General features: G+C 42.5%; 1 long non-coding RNA gene across 1 annotated transcript in view; it reads right to left on the bottom strand.

The window, feature by feature from the left end:
- LOC141584043 (uncharacterized) overlaps window positions 1-13,885 on the bottom strand; it is a 62,797-nt gene that overhangs the window by 19,424 nt on the left and 29,488 nt on the right. The gene's annotated exons all lie outside the window — the stretch shown is intronic.

The following is a 13,885-nucleotide window of genomic DNA, read 5'->3' as shown; positions in this document are numbered from 1 at the left end:
TTGAAAACGTTCTGAGGTGGAAGTGGATGCCAAAAAGCCAATGCTGGGCCTGGAAAGGTGTCTACCACAGGCAGGAGCTGGACCTGGAGAGTTACATGAGAGGACTAGTGTAAAGACACGTGTACACATATGTTCATTGCAGCACTGTTTACAACAGAAAAGACTTGTAATCAACCCAAATGCCCATTAATAATAGACTCAATAAAGAATATGCAGCACATATACACCATGGGATACTATGCAGCCATAAAAATGGATGAGTTCATGTCCTTTGCAGGGACATGGATGAATCTGGAAACCATCATTCTCAGCAAACTGACACAAGCACAGAAAACCAAACACCACATGTTCTGTCATAAGTAGGTGTTAAAGAATGAGAACGCGTGGACACAGAGAGGGGAACATCACACACTGAGGTCTGTTGGAGGGTGTGGGGCTAGGCAAGGGATAGTGGGGGGTGGAGAGGTTGGGAAGGTATAACATTAAGAGAAATTTCTGATGTAGGTAATGGGGGCATGGAGGCAGCAAACCACCATGGCATGTGTGTACCTATGCAACAATCCTGCAAGATTTGCACATGTACCCCAGAACTTAAAGTATAATAAAATGTTTTTGAAAAGACAACAGGCTCTAAGGTAGTGACTAAACAATAAACAATTTGTAATGAAACAGACGAAGGCACAAATGAGTAAATAAAATTAAGAAAAAAGAAAGCAGGCTTTAAAGTAGTGAACTAAACAATTTGTAATAAAAAAATAATGATCATATACAAATGATGCGATAAACTGTACAATTTTTTTTGAGATAGAGTCTCATTCTGTTGCCCAGACTGAAGAGCAGTGGTGTGATCTCAGCTCTCTGCAGTCCTCAACTCCCATGCTCAAGCCATCTTCTTACTTCAGCCTCCTAACTGGGACTATATGCATCCACCACTGTGCCTAATTTGTATTTTTTTTTTTTTTTTTGTAGAGATGGGGTTTCACCATGTTGTCCAGGCTGGTCTCTAACTCCTGGACTCAAGCGATCCGCCTGCCTTGACCTCCCAAAGTGCTGGGATTACAGGAATAAGCCACGACACCTGGCTTGTTTTAATATTTGACATGAGAAAACTATTATAACTTAAGTCAGGTATAAGTCATTATAAAAAACATTAACCTCTTCAACAGGACAGGATAGAAAGATCCTAACATGTTATCAAAGCTTCGGGTAGGATAAATGTGTCACCACAAATAAATGGGAAGAGAGTAGGCCCTTCAGAAAATGGTGTGTCAAATGATTACCTCTATCAGAAACATATGGATGACCCTATCCTAAGAGAAGTAAAAGGAAGAGAGAAAGGGCGGGGTGTGGTGGGAGGGAGACACTGCAGAGGGTTTCCATGTTGTAACACCCAGCTGAGCAAGGACAAAATAAAACAAGAACTCTTAAGTCATTAAGAGTCTAAGCTGGCACTGCCATTTTACAGGTTAATTTTGCAACTGACATTGAAAGTCTCAAAAAGACTCATTGCCTTTGACTTAGCCCTTTCACCTTCAATAATCTACCATACTAAAACACTTGGAGATTGAATACATTCAGGTCAATAATTCTTTATCCACCTATTACACAATCAAAAAAAGTTTAAAAGCTCTTTGGTAACAAATGTTGTCCTTAATAAGTGTGCTACTATTTATAGCTTCTATTTATACCACTCAGCTGGCCTTGAAAGCCATGCATACTTTTAATTTAAGTAGACCCCCAGCCTGCTTCTCTGGGCTTATTTACCAACACAGTCTCCCACAAGTGCTGTAAACCTGTTAACACAAAACCCCTGGCTGTTCCCCAAACACTGCCCACCTGCCTCACAGCAGCACCTTTGCTGATACTGTTTCTGCTTCCTGACACGTTCTCCTTCTCCCACATCTAAGGCCTACACAGGCCCCATCTCATTTCATAAAACTTCAGCCCATACCTTCCTCAGAGTTAAATTTCTGAACCCATGATTCCCAGGCACATTCTAAAACTGCTGGGTATACATCAACACAATCGGAAATGCGGTTTTGCATCTCTTCTTTGCACCTAGCTGAGGTCTCAGAGAGCAGAGGCTAAATATTCTCTACTTCCTCAATTTCTAAACAGTGCTGTATACTGAGTGGCACCTCTAGGTGATGACTTTGTACTCTAAATGTTAAACTGAGAAATGAGTGAAATCATATCAGGATTAATATGCAGAAATAAATTCTTGAATTTTATCCCTTAATAGAGATGGCAATTTGAATGCTGGCAGGTAGGAAGAAAAGAGGAGGACAAAAATGTCCCAGAAGTTGGCATTTTAACTACTGCAACAAAAAAGGAGAATAAAGCAGAGTAGCAAGGTAAAGACAAAGGAAACACAGGTCACCACAGAACAGAAGAATCTTCCAAGCTTGTCAGTAATGTAAGTTTCTCATTTTCTAATAAAGTAGTGTGGCATAGGTCACTGCTTAGAGTCTTTTCTTCAAAATGTTTTCCAGCATCAAGAACAATCTACAAGAAACAAAACCATGAGAAAAAGCAGCACACTCACGGCTCCAAATAGCACAGCACAAGGCTACAAAAAGGACCAAGCACATCCTCAACCTGCAAGGTGCTCAGTGTCTGTAAATCGTAAGTTAGGTGATGGTTTTACATTAATTAGTAACTTTTCTTCTTGCCCCCATGTTATCTTCCTCACCTGACCCACCCAATAAAACATCCTTAAAAGGCTTCTCTCAAATCCCTTGCACATATGAAGCTCCTCTCAAATTGCCTGCACATGCTTGGAGAAGCTCAAAACAGTTAGTACACTAATACACAACTGAACCTGATCAACCCAAGGCTTACAAGAAAGTGAAGAGAACAGCAAAATGGTTCAGCAGCCATCACCTAAAGAACTCTTCACTCGTTACACTGGAGCAAGTGATTTCTCTGAATCTAGGAACCACAGAACCCTGAAAGGACCATAGCTGGTAGCTAAGACTTCAAGGCCTGTAGTGAAAATGTAACATTTCCCTCCAAGCACTTAATTCTGCTATAAACTGGTTTAGTTCTGCAATGAACAGCTAGATTTATAACTGGTATCAATAAACACTTTTTTGTTGCTGCTTGATGTTTTTATTTTTATTTATGTTTTATTATTTTTTTTAGCAGCACTTCCCAGGCAGATGTTTTTAAAATAAGTTCTGTTACAGTCATCTCCAGGCATTTTTCCAGTTAGACTATGCATTCATCTCTTTTCCCCTTATCCCTCCTCAAAATTAGAGATTCATATCATTTAGCTTCATCTGGGAAGTATCAATTATCCCGTTAGACTTTCCTTTACTCCTGTGATGAATACATCAACTGGCAAAGAGCTGCTTTGCAGGAGGAGGATTTGAAGCAGATCTTGGCCTCTGAGACTAGGTTAATGTCCTTGCTTTCTAACAATTTTTTTAAAAGAGGGTCTTGCTCTGTCACCCAGGCTGGAATGCAGTGGTGCTGCAGTCATGGCTTACTGCAGCCTCAACCTCCTGGGCTCAAGTAATCCTCATCTGTCAGCCTCCCAAGTAGCTGGGACTACCTATGGATGCCACCACACCCAGCTAATTAAAAAAAATTTTTTTTTTTTTTTTGTAGGGATGAGATCTGTGTTTCCCAGGCTGGTCTTAAACTCCTGGAAACAAGCAGTTCTCCTGCCTTGGTCTTCCAAACTGCTGAGATTACAGGCAGTTACCACTGCACCAGGCCATTAACACTTATATATGTCAAATACATACAGAATATAAACCACTACAAAACATAAACATACACTCCATCTTCATGTAACTTACCGTAACATGAATTGTTTTTAAAATGAGGTAAAAGCCATTAAGAAAATGAAATAAAGCACACACAAAAATATCTATCAGAATTACAAAAACTAAAAATTGGATGAACAGAACGTCAGAAAGCCTGAAAACAATTGAAAAATAACTTCATCAAATAACGTAAAACAGAAACAACACGAGAACAATTTATGCCCTCTAAAAAATACAGAGGTTAAGAACAGGAAAATATTGAGTCTTCCTCCGACAGCCTTGGGAGGAGGTGTCTGGCTTTCCATCCCGTTTATCAGTCCCCGTGATTGCAGGCTTCCCCAGTCGTGCAGAAAGGAAGCTGCATCTATGTTTAGATTCAGCGAGTTAGAAACACGTTTCTTCTGGGGGGATGCTGGGAAGATGGCCGCCTAAGAACAGCTCAGGACTTCAGCTCCCAGTGAAAGTGCAGAGGGTGAGTGGACGCCGCATTTCCAGACAAACTCTTATTGCCCACAGACCAGGAGATACCCAGGCAGAGGGGTCGCCAGCGTCGCAGTCCCAGCTGGTGTGGCTGTTTTGGCCCCCACGGGGCTGATTCGGCCCACGAGGCTGCTGTGACCACACCCTGTTGCTGCGGTTCTCCGTACAAAAGCCACTGGTCTGGGAGTCCTCTTAGCTGGTGATCAGAGCCCTGAGACGGTAGAATTGCCCATTCATCTGAAATAGCGAGCCAGGTCAGGAGATTCCTAGGCAAAAAATCTGCCAGGAGCCAGCGCTGCAGTTCGAGCCATCTCAGTGAGTCGCAGCAATGAAGATCCTGGCACCTTTTCAACAAGCGACTGGAACGCGGGGTCGTTCAACTTAAAAGAAAAGACTCTGAGTCAGGGAGCCAGGTGATCAGGCTCGGTTGGTCCCACCCCTCCACCCCCAACAACAACGAAAACAAAAACAGTAATTGGAAACCCTCTGGGTTGAGCACTTCAAACCAAGCACAGCTGAACCTGGACGGCCCCGCTCGGTGGGGGAGGGGCTTCCACCATTACTGAGACTCTCCACCTAGGGAGGCAGGCGGCTGTTGCCGAGGCAACCCGCCGTTGCCGAGGTAACCTGCAACAGAGAGAGTCCGCCATAACAGAGGTGGGGCCACCGTTGCTGAGACAGTTCTAACTTCGCACATATAAACAGGACTGCAAGAAGAGCTCAGGGCAGCTGGGCGGAGCCCACAGCAGCTCAGCAAAGCCCCTGAGGGCAGGCAGTGGCTAGGCCTGCTGCTAGCTGGGCGGGTCAGACCTGAAAGAAAAATTTAAAAAGGCAGTAGTGCAACGGAAACTCATAAAGCTCCAACTCCCTGGGACAGAGCACCTGGGAACAAAAAGTGCTTTATGAGTTCAGCTGCAGCAGACCTAAACATACCTGCCCAGGAGCTCACAACTCAGGACTTAAGCCCCAGTAAAAGATAGACTGTCTCCTCAAGTAGCTCCCTGACCCCCATAGATCCAAAGACTCACCTCATAAAGGAGAGAACGGACCGACAGTAGGCGAGCATCCTTCTGGGACAAAGATAGCAGAAAAGGAAACTGGCAGCAACCCTTACTGTTCTGCAGCTGCTGTAGGTGATCCCCAGGCAAGCAGGGCCTGGAGAGGACCTCAGCAGTCCTACAGCAGAGGGGCCAGACTGTTAGAAGGAAAGCTTAAAAAAAAAAGAAAAAAAAAAAAAAGAAGTAACTTCAGCATCCACAAACTAGAAGCTCACTCAGAGACCCAATCTGAAAGACAGTAATTACAAAGACAACAGGTGGATAAATCCACAAAAATGGGAAGAAACTAGCGCAAAAAGGATGAAAACTCCCGAAACCAGAACACTTCTCCTCCTAAAAGGGATCACAACTCCTCACCAGCAAGGGAACCAGACCGGATGGAGAAGGAGGGTGATGAAATGACAGAATCAGACTTTAGAAGGTGGGTAATAAGAAACTATATTGAGCTAAAAGAACATGTTCTAACCCAACGCAAAGAAAATAGGAACCTTGAAAAAAGATTAGACGAAATGCTAACAAGAATGGACAGCATAGAGAGGAATATAAGTGAATTGATGGAACTGAAAAACACAACACGAGAACTTCATGAAGCATGCACAAGCTTCAACAGCCGAATTCACCAAGCAGAAGAAAGGATATCAGAGGTCGAAGATCAACTCAATGAAATAAAAAGAGAAGGCAAGAACACAGAAAAAAGCGCAAAAAGGAATGAACAAAATCTTCAAGGCAGACTAATATTCAAATACAGGAAATACAGAGAACACCACAAAGATATTCCTCAAGAAGAGCAACCCCAAGGCACATAATCGTCAGATTCACCAGGGTTGAAATGAAAGAGAAAATGCTAAGGGCAGCCAGAGAGAAAGGTCGGGTTACCCACAAAGGGAAGCCCATTAGACTCACAGCAGATCTCTCAGCAGAAACCCTACAAGCCAGAAGAGATTGGGGGCCAATATTCAACATCCTTAAAGAAAAGAACTTTCAACCCAGAATCTCCTATCCAGCCAAACTAAGCTTCATAAGTGAAGGAAAAATAAAATCCTTTGTGAACAAGCAAGCACTCAGAGATTTCATCACCACCAAACCTGCTCTACAAGAACTCCTGAAAGAGGCTCTACATATATAAAGGAACAACCAGTACCAGCCACTCCAAAAACACACCAAATGGTAAAAGGGTATCAACACAATCAAGAAGCTGCATCAACTAACCAACAAAACAGCCAGCTAGCATCAAAATGACAGTATCAAATTCACACATAACAATACTATCCCTAAATGTCAATGGACTAAAGGCCCCAATCAAAAGACACAGACTGGCAAATCGGATAAAAAGCCAAAACCCATCAGTGTGCTGTATCCAGGAAACCCTACATGCAAGGATACACAAAGGCTCAAAATAAAGGGATGGAGGAAGATCTACCAAGCAAATGGAGAGCAAAAAAAAAGCAGGAGTTGCAATTCTCATCTCTGATAAAATAGACTTTAAAGCAACAAAGATCAAAAGAGACAAAGAAGGACATTACATAATGGTAAAAGGATCACTGCAACAAGAAAAGCTAACGATCCTAAATATATATGCACCCAATACAGGAGCACCCAGATACATAAGGCAAGTTCTTAATGACTTGCAAAGAGACTTAGATTCCCACATAATAATAGTGGGAGACTTTAACACCCCATTGTCAATATTAGACAGATCAACCAGACAGAAAATCAACAAGGATATCCAAAACCTGAACTCAGACCTAGAACAAGCAAACCTAATAGACATTTACAGAACTCTCCACCCCAAATCCACAGAATATACATTCTTCTCAGCACCACATCACACCTACTCTAAAATTGACCACATAATTGGCAATAAATCACTCCTCAGCAAATGCAAAAGAACAGAAATCATAACAAACAGTCTCTCAGACCACAGTGCAATCGAGATAGAACTCAGAATGCAGAAACTAACTCAGAACCGCACAGCTTCATGGAAACTGAACAACTTGCTCTTGAATGTTGACTGGATAAACAATGAAATGAAGGCAGAAATAAAGATGTTCTTCGAAACCAATGAGAATGAAGACACAACATACCAGAATCTCTGGGACACATTTAAAGCAGTCTCTAGAGGAAAATATATAGCAATGAGTGCCCACATGAGAAGAAAGGAGAGATCTAAAATTGACACCCTATCATCAAAATTGAAAGAGCTAGAGGAGCAAGATTAAAAAAACTCAAAACCCAGCAGAAGACAGGAAATAACTAAGATCAGAGCAGAACTGAAGGAAATAGAGACACAAAAAACTCTTCAAAAAAATCAATAAATCCAGGAGCTGGTTTTTTGAAAAGATCAACAAAATAGACCACTAGCCAGATTAATAAAAAAGAAAAGAGAGAATAACCAAATTGATGCAATAAAAAACGATAGAGGGGATATCACCACAGATTCCACAGAAATCCAAACCATCATCAGAGATTATTACAAACAACTCTATGCACATAAACTAGTAAACCTGGAAGAAATGGATAAATTCCTGGACACCTGCATCCTCCCAAGCCTAAACCTGGAAGAAGCCGAAACCCTGAATAGACCAATAACATGGTCTGAAGTCGAGGCAGCAATAAAGAGCCTACCACCCAAAAAAAGCCCAGGTCCAGATGGGTTCACAGCTGAATTCTACCAGACATACAAAGAGGAGCTGATATCATTCCTTCTGAAACTATTCCAGACAATCCAAAAAGAGGGAATCCTTCCCAAATCATTTTACGAGACAAACATCATCCTGATACCAAAACCCGGCAGAGACTCAACAAGAAAAGAAAATTTCAAGCCAATATCCATGATGAACATAGATGCAAAAATCTTCAATAAAATACTGGCAAACCGATTACAACAGCATATCAAGAAGCTCATCCACCATGATCAAGTAGGATTCATCCTGGGGATGCAAGGCTGGTTCAACATACGCAAGTCCATAAACGTAATTCACCACATAAACAGAACCAAAGACAAAAACCACATGATTATCTCACTTGATGCAGAGAAGGCTTTTGACAAAATTCAACAGCGCTTTATGCTAAAAACCCTCAATAAACTAGGTATTGACGGGACGTATCTCAAAACAATAAAAGCTATTTATGACAAACCAACAGCCAATATCATACTGAATGGGCAAAAACTGGAAGCATTCCCTTTGAAATCTGGCACTAGACAAGGATGCCCTCTCTCACCACTCCTATTCAATATAGTACTGGAAGTCATAGACAGAGCAATCAGGTAAGAAATGAAATAAAGTGTATCCAAATTGGAAAGGAGGAAATCAAATTGTCTCTATTTGCAGATGACATGATTGTATATCTGGAAGACCCCATCATCTCAGCCCAAAATCTCCTGAAACCAATAAACAACTTCAGCAAAGTCTCAGGATACAAAATCAACGTGCAAAAATCACAAGCATTCCTATACACCAGTAATAGACTTCAAGAGAGCCAAATCAAGAACGAGCTGCCATTCACCATTACTACAAAGAGAATAAAATACCTAGGAATATAACTAACAAGGAACATAACGGACCTCTTCAAGGAGAACTACAAGCCATTGCTCAACGAAATAAGAGAGGATACAAACAGATGGAGAAACATTCCATGTTCATGGTTAGGAAGAATCAACATTGTGAAAATGGCCATACTGCCCAAAGTAATTTACAGATTCAACGCTATTCCCATCAAGCTACCAATGATCTTCTTCACAGAACTGGAAAAAAACACCTTAAACTTTATATGGAACCTAAAGAGAGCCCGCATAGCCAAGTCAATTCTAAGCAAAAAGAACAAAGCAGGAGGCATCACACTACCGGACTTCAAACTATACTACAAGACTACGGTAATCAAAACAGCATGGTACTGGTACCAAAACAGAGATATAGACCAATGGAACAGAACAGAGGCCTCAAAGGAAATACAACATACCCACAACCATCTGATCTTCGACAAACCTGATGAAAACAAGCAATGGGGAAGGGACTCCCTGTTTAATAAATGGTGTTGGGAAAACTGGCTAGCCATGTGCAGAAAGCAGAAACAGGACCCCTTCCTGACACCTTACACCAAAATTAACTCCAGATGGATTAAAGACTTAAACATCAGACCTAACACCATAAAAACCCTTGAAGAAAATCTAGGCAAAACCATTCAGGACATAGGTGTAGGCAAGGACTTCATGGCCAAAACACCAAAAGCAATGGCAACAAAAGCCAAAATAGACAAATGGGACCTAATCAAACTCCACAGCTTCTGCACGTCAAAAGAAACAGTCAGTAGAGTGAATTGGCAACCAACAGAATGGGAAAAAATTTTTGCAGTCTACCCATCTGACAAGGGGCTGATATCCAGAATTTACAAAGAACTAAAGCAGATCTACAAGAAAAAAACAAACAAGCCCATTCAAAAATGGACGAAGGATATGAACAGATACTTTACAAAAGAAGACATACAGGAGGCCAACAAACATATGAAAAAATGCTCAGCATCACTGGTCATCAGAGAAATGCAAATCAAAACCACATTGAGATACCATCTCACACCAATTAGAATGGCGATCATTAAAAAATCTGGAGACAACAGATGCTGGAGAGGATGTGGAGAAATAGGAACACTTTTACACTGTTGGTGGGAATGTAAATTAATTCAACCATTGTGGAAGACAGTGTGGCGATTCCTCAAGGACCTAAAAATAGAAATCCCATTTGACCCAGCAATCCCATTACTGGGTATATATCCAAAGGATTATAAATCATTCTACTACAAGGACACGTGCACACGAATGTTCATTGCAGCACTGTTTACAATAGCAAAGAGCTGGAACCAACCCAAATGCCCAGCGATGATAGACTGGATAGGGAAAATGTGGTACATATACACCATGGAATATTACGCAGCCATAAAAAATGATGAGTTCACGTCCTTTGTAGGGACATGGATGAACCTGGAAACCATCATTCTCAGCCAACTGACACAAGAGCAGAAAATCAAGCACCGTATATTCTCACTCATAGGCGGGTGTTGAACAATGAGAACACATGGACACAGGGAGGGGAGCACTACACACTGGGGTCCGTTGGGGGGAAATCAGGGAGGGATGGGGGGTGGGGAGGTGGGAAGAGATAGCATGGGGAGAAATGACAGATACAGGTGAGGGGACGGAAGGCAGCAAACCACACTGCCATGTTTGTACCTATGCAACAATCTTGCATGTTCTTCACATGTACCCCAAAACCTAAAATGCAATAAAAAAAAAAAAAAGAATACTTCAAAGTTAGAAGACAGTGCTGTGCTGAGGCCTTAACTTTAGTTTGGTTTTGCAACTGGATTTAGGAGCACATCAAAGCTGCTTCTCAAGCTACCCTCATTAGCAGTGCTTATTTTGGGGAGCTGCTAATGGAGTCCTCGCTGCTCATGCCCAGAGCCCTTCCAGAGTGCCATGCAAGTTGCTGCTGTACAGTTGAGGGTGGGAAGTGGTGTTTAGACACACAAAGGTGTGCAGGGTGTGACTGATGGAGGCCCCGGCCCACATGACCAGCAAGGTCAGGGGCCCAGCTGGATGCCATCCCGGAGAAGCAAATGAATTCTCCAAGAAAGTGGCCTTGGTCTGTAAGAACTGCTCTGAAACCAGCAAATGGGCTTCTCCTGGCAACTGACTCATAACAAAGGTGCAGGGGTTACCACCATTCAACAGAAACCTGGGACCATGACAAATTCCAAGCAAGGGCAGAAACTCTGCACTCAGGCAGTTCCTGGATCCAGTCTACTGCTTCCAAGAAAGGCAGCAAGTATGTTCCTGAGCTGGTTTGGATTAAACACAGGAGGGAGCTGAGCACATCAACTGTTCCAAGTCAGTTGTTACTGGGGAGCCAGTTTAGCAGATGCACTGGCTTCAGGGCTGGAACTGGCTCCAGATACAGCAATCCACAGACTGTGGCAGAGATGAGCACTAGAGTCAGGTGGGGCGTTTCACCATCTTCGCCAGGCTGGTCTCAAACTCCTGACCTTAAGTGATCTACCTGCATTGGCCTCCCTAAGTGCTGGGATTACAAGCATGAGCCACGGTGTCCAGCCTCCCTTTGCTTTAGACCAGGAAACATGACTACTTACTCAGGTGCTGATCCTCCAACTTCCTGGACCTACATTTCTAAATACTTCAACTAACGCAAATAAGAATTGATGTCATAAATCAGTTCAGGTGAATATTAACAACTAAGTGGGCTGGATGTGGTGGCTCACGCCAGTAATCCCAGCATTTTGGGAGGCCCAAATGAGTGGATTGCTTGAGGCTAGACAGTCAAAACCAGCCTGGCTCACATGGTGAAATTCCATCTCTTCGGAAGATACAAAAACTTAGCCAGGCGTGGTGGCAGGGACCTGTAATCCCAGCTACTTGGGAGGCTGAGGCAGGAGAATTGCTTAAACCCGGGAGGCGGAGGTTGCAGTGAGCCGAGATTGTGCCACTGCACTCCAGCCTGAGCAATAAGAATGAAACTCTGTCTCAAAAACAAAACAAAATGTGGGAAGTAGAAAAGTTCCTTTTTAAAGTTTCCTTTCTTGTTAAAGAGTATGTTTGCTAGTGACTTTGTTAAGCCCTAGCCTATGTAGCTGTTTGGCATGCAATGCTTATAGGCATGTAGTTCATTCTATGTCCTCGTACCTTATTCAAGGCATCTCTGCTGGACGTGCTCACAGGCATGTCCCAGCTCTCCGTTGCTTTTACCTGTTTAGAAAAGTTTTAAGTTGTTTGCCAATTGGGTTTTAGTTGCAAAAAGTGCTTTAGCACTTAAAGTGGGGACTGTTTTAGCTGTGTATTCTGAAAAACTTGTCTAGCATTCAAAGCACGGACAGTTTTAGCTGTGTATTTTCAAAAAGTTGTCTCTAAGTGCCATAGCTCATGAAGTCAAAACGAGTGATCTGTGTTCCCTTGAGTTGAGCATTCTTTTAGTAAGAAAGGATTAAGTTCTATTTGAATTCTGGAAAACTGCTTCTCATCTTGTCAATCAACTGTCAATTTTGTGTGTTAATTTCTAGGAGAGGTAATAGAGTCAATCCAAAACCCTAGGTGTATTCAAGTCCAGATAGAGAAGTAAAATCAAGAAACCAGGCACTGAGCTGGAAGAGGGATCTTTTCCCAGTCGGCCTTAAGGCCCACGTAAATCCCTGTGAAGAAATCGGGAAACAGAGACAGAAATGGACTCGCCTAAAGCTTGTTACTTGAAAGTGCGTGGCTGACTGACTGGCAGAGGGCTGGAAATCAAATCCAAATCTTCGGACCTCTAATTCCACAAGGTGCACTGCATCCCCCAGGCCCAATATTACACTTCAATGGCTTAACAAGAGCTTGACTGGATTGAAGTCAACATGAAAAGAAATTAGATTCCATTGGCCCAGTCTTTGGCCCCTTGTCTCTAAGGAGAATGTGCCTGGTTGAAATTCTCACTTTGCTTCTAACCTGAGAGATCTGGCCTCAGTGGTCAAAGGGAAATGAGCTGGCTTCAATCACCACCCTCTCACTCATCATAAATAAAAATTTCTTCAAACATACATGGATTGTGTTTTCAGGAGTGCTGGGTTTTATCCACGGTTCTGAGTAACGTGCTAACAAAGATTTGCTGCTCAGGAATGGAGACCGAAACACTGACACACAGACACAGACACAGAAACAGAAACAGACACTGACACAGACACACAGACACACACACACACACACACACAGTGACACAAAAAACACACAAACACAGGCCTCACACACAACTGATAGTGTTCAGCCAAATATTAGTGGTATGATGTGTGCTTTGAACCCGTCCATGCTCCAAAGGAAGACACACCTTTCCCTAATTCTCACGTCCATTCTCATAGGAAATGTCAATAATTCTTTCAGACATGGCTCACGATGACAGGGGCCACTCTCATTTCACCCTCAGAGGCAGACAAGAGGACTGCAAAGGACTCAGGTGTCATCCCTGCTGACTTAAAAAGACTCCCATTTCCCTTTGGACCCAAAGTCACAGCAAAAGTAGCTTTTTCTTTGAAGAGCCCATAACTTTTTTAAAATACACAGCTACAATGGTCCTCAATTTAAGTGATAAAGCACTGATAGCTAAAGCACTTTAAAGCGGGGACTGTTTTAGCCCTGTAATCTGGGAAACTTCTCTAGAACTTACGGCATGGACCGCTGTAGCTGTGTTTTCAAAGTTTGTCTCTTAGTGCCATGGCTCATGAAGTCAAAATGAGTGATCTCTGTCCCATTGAGTTGAGCATTCTTTTAGTAATAAAAGATCAGTTATATTTGATTTCTTTACAACTGATTCTCCTCTTTTCAATGTACTGTCAATTTTGTTTGTCAATTTCCAGTACAGGTAATAGAATTATTCCAAAACCATAGGTTTATGAAAGTCCAGATTGACAAATATACTCAAAAATCCAGGCACTCAGCTGGAAAAGGGATCGTTTCTCTGTGGGCATTACAGCCCACATAAGTCCCTGTGCAGAAATCGAGAAACAGTGACAGAAAGTGTCTCGCCTAAGGCTTGTCACTGG

Source organism: Saimiri boliviensis, chromosome 3 (assembly GCF_048565385.1).
Source record: "Saimiri boliviensis isolate mSaiBol1 chromosome 3, mSaiBol1.pri, whole genome shotgun sequence".
NCBI classification, from domain to species: Eukaryota; Metazoa; Chordata; class Mammalia; order Primates; family Cebidae; genus Saimiri; species Saimiri boliviensis.
The sequence above is the reverse complement of the archived record's forward strand: the minus strand, read 5'-3'. Positions and strand labels throughout refer to the sequence as shown.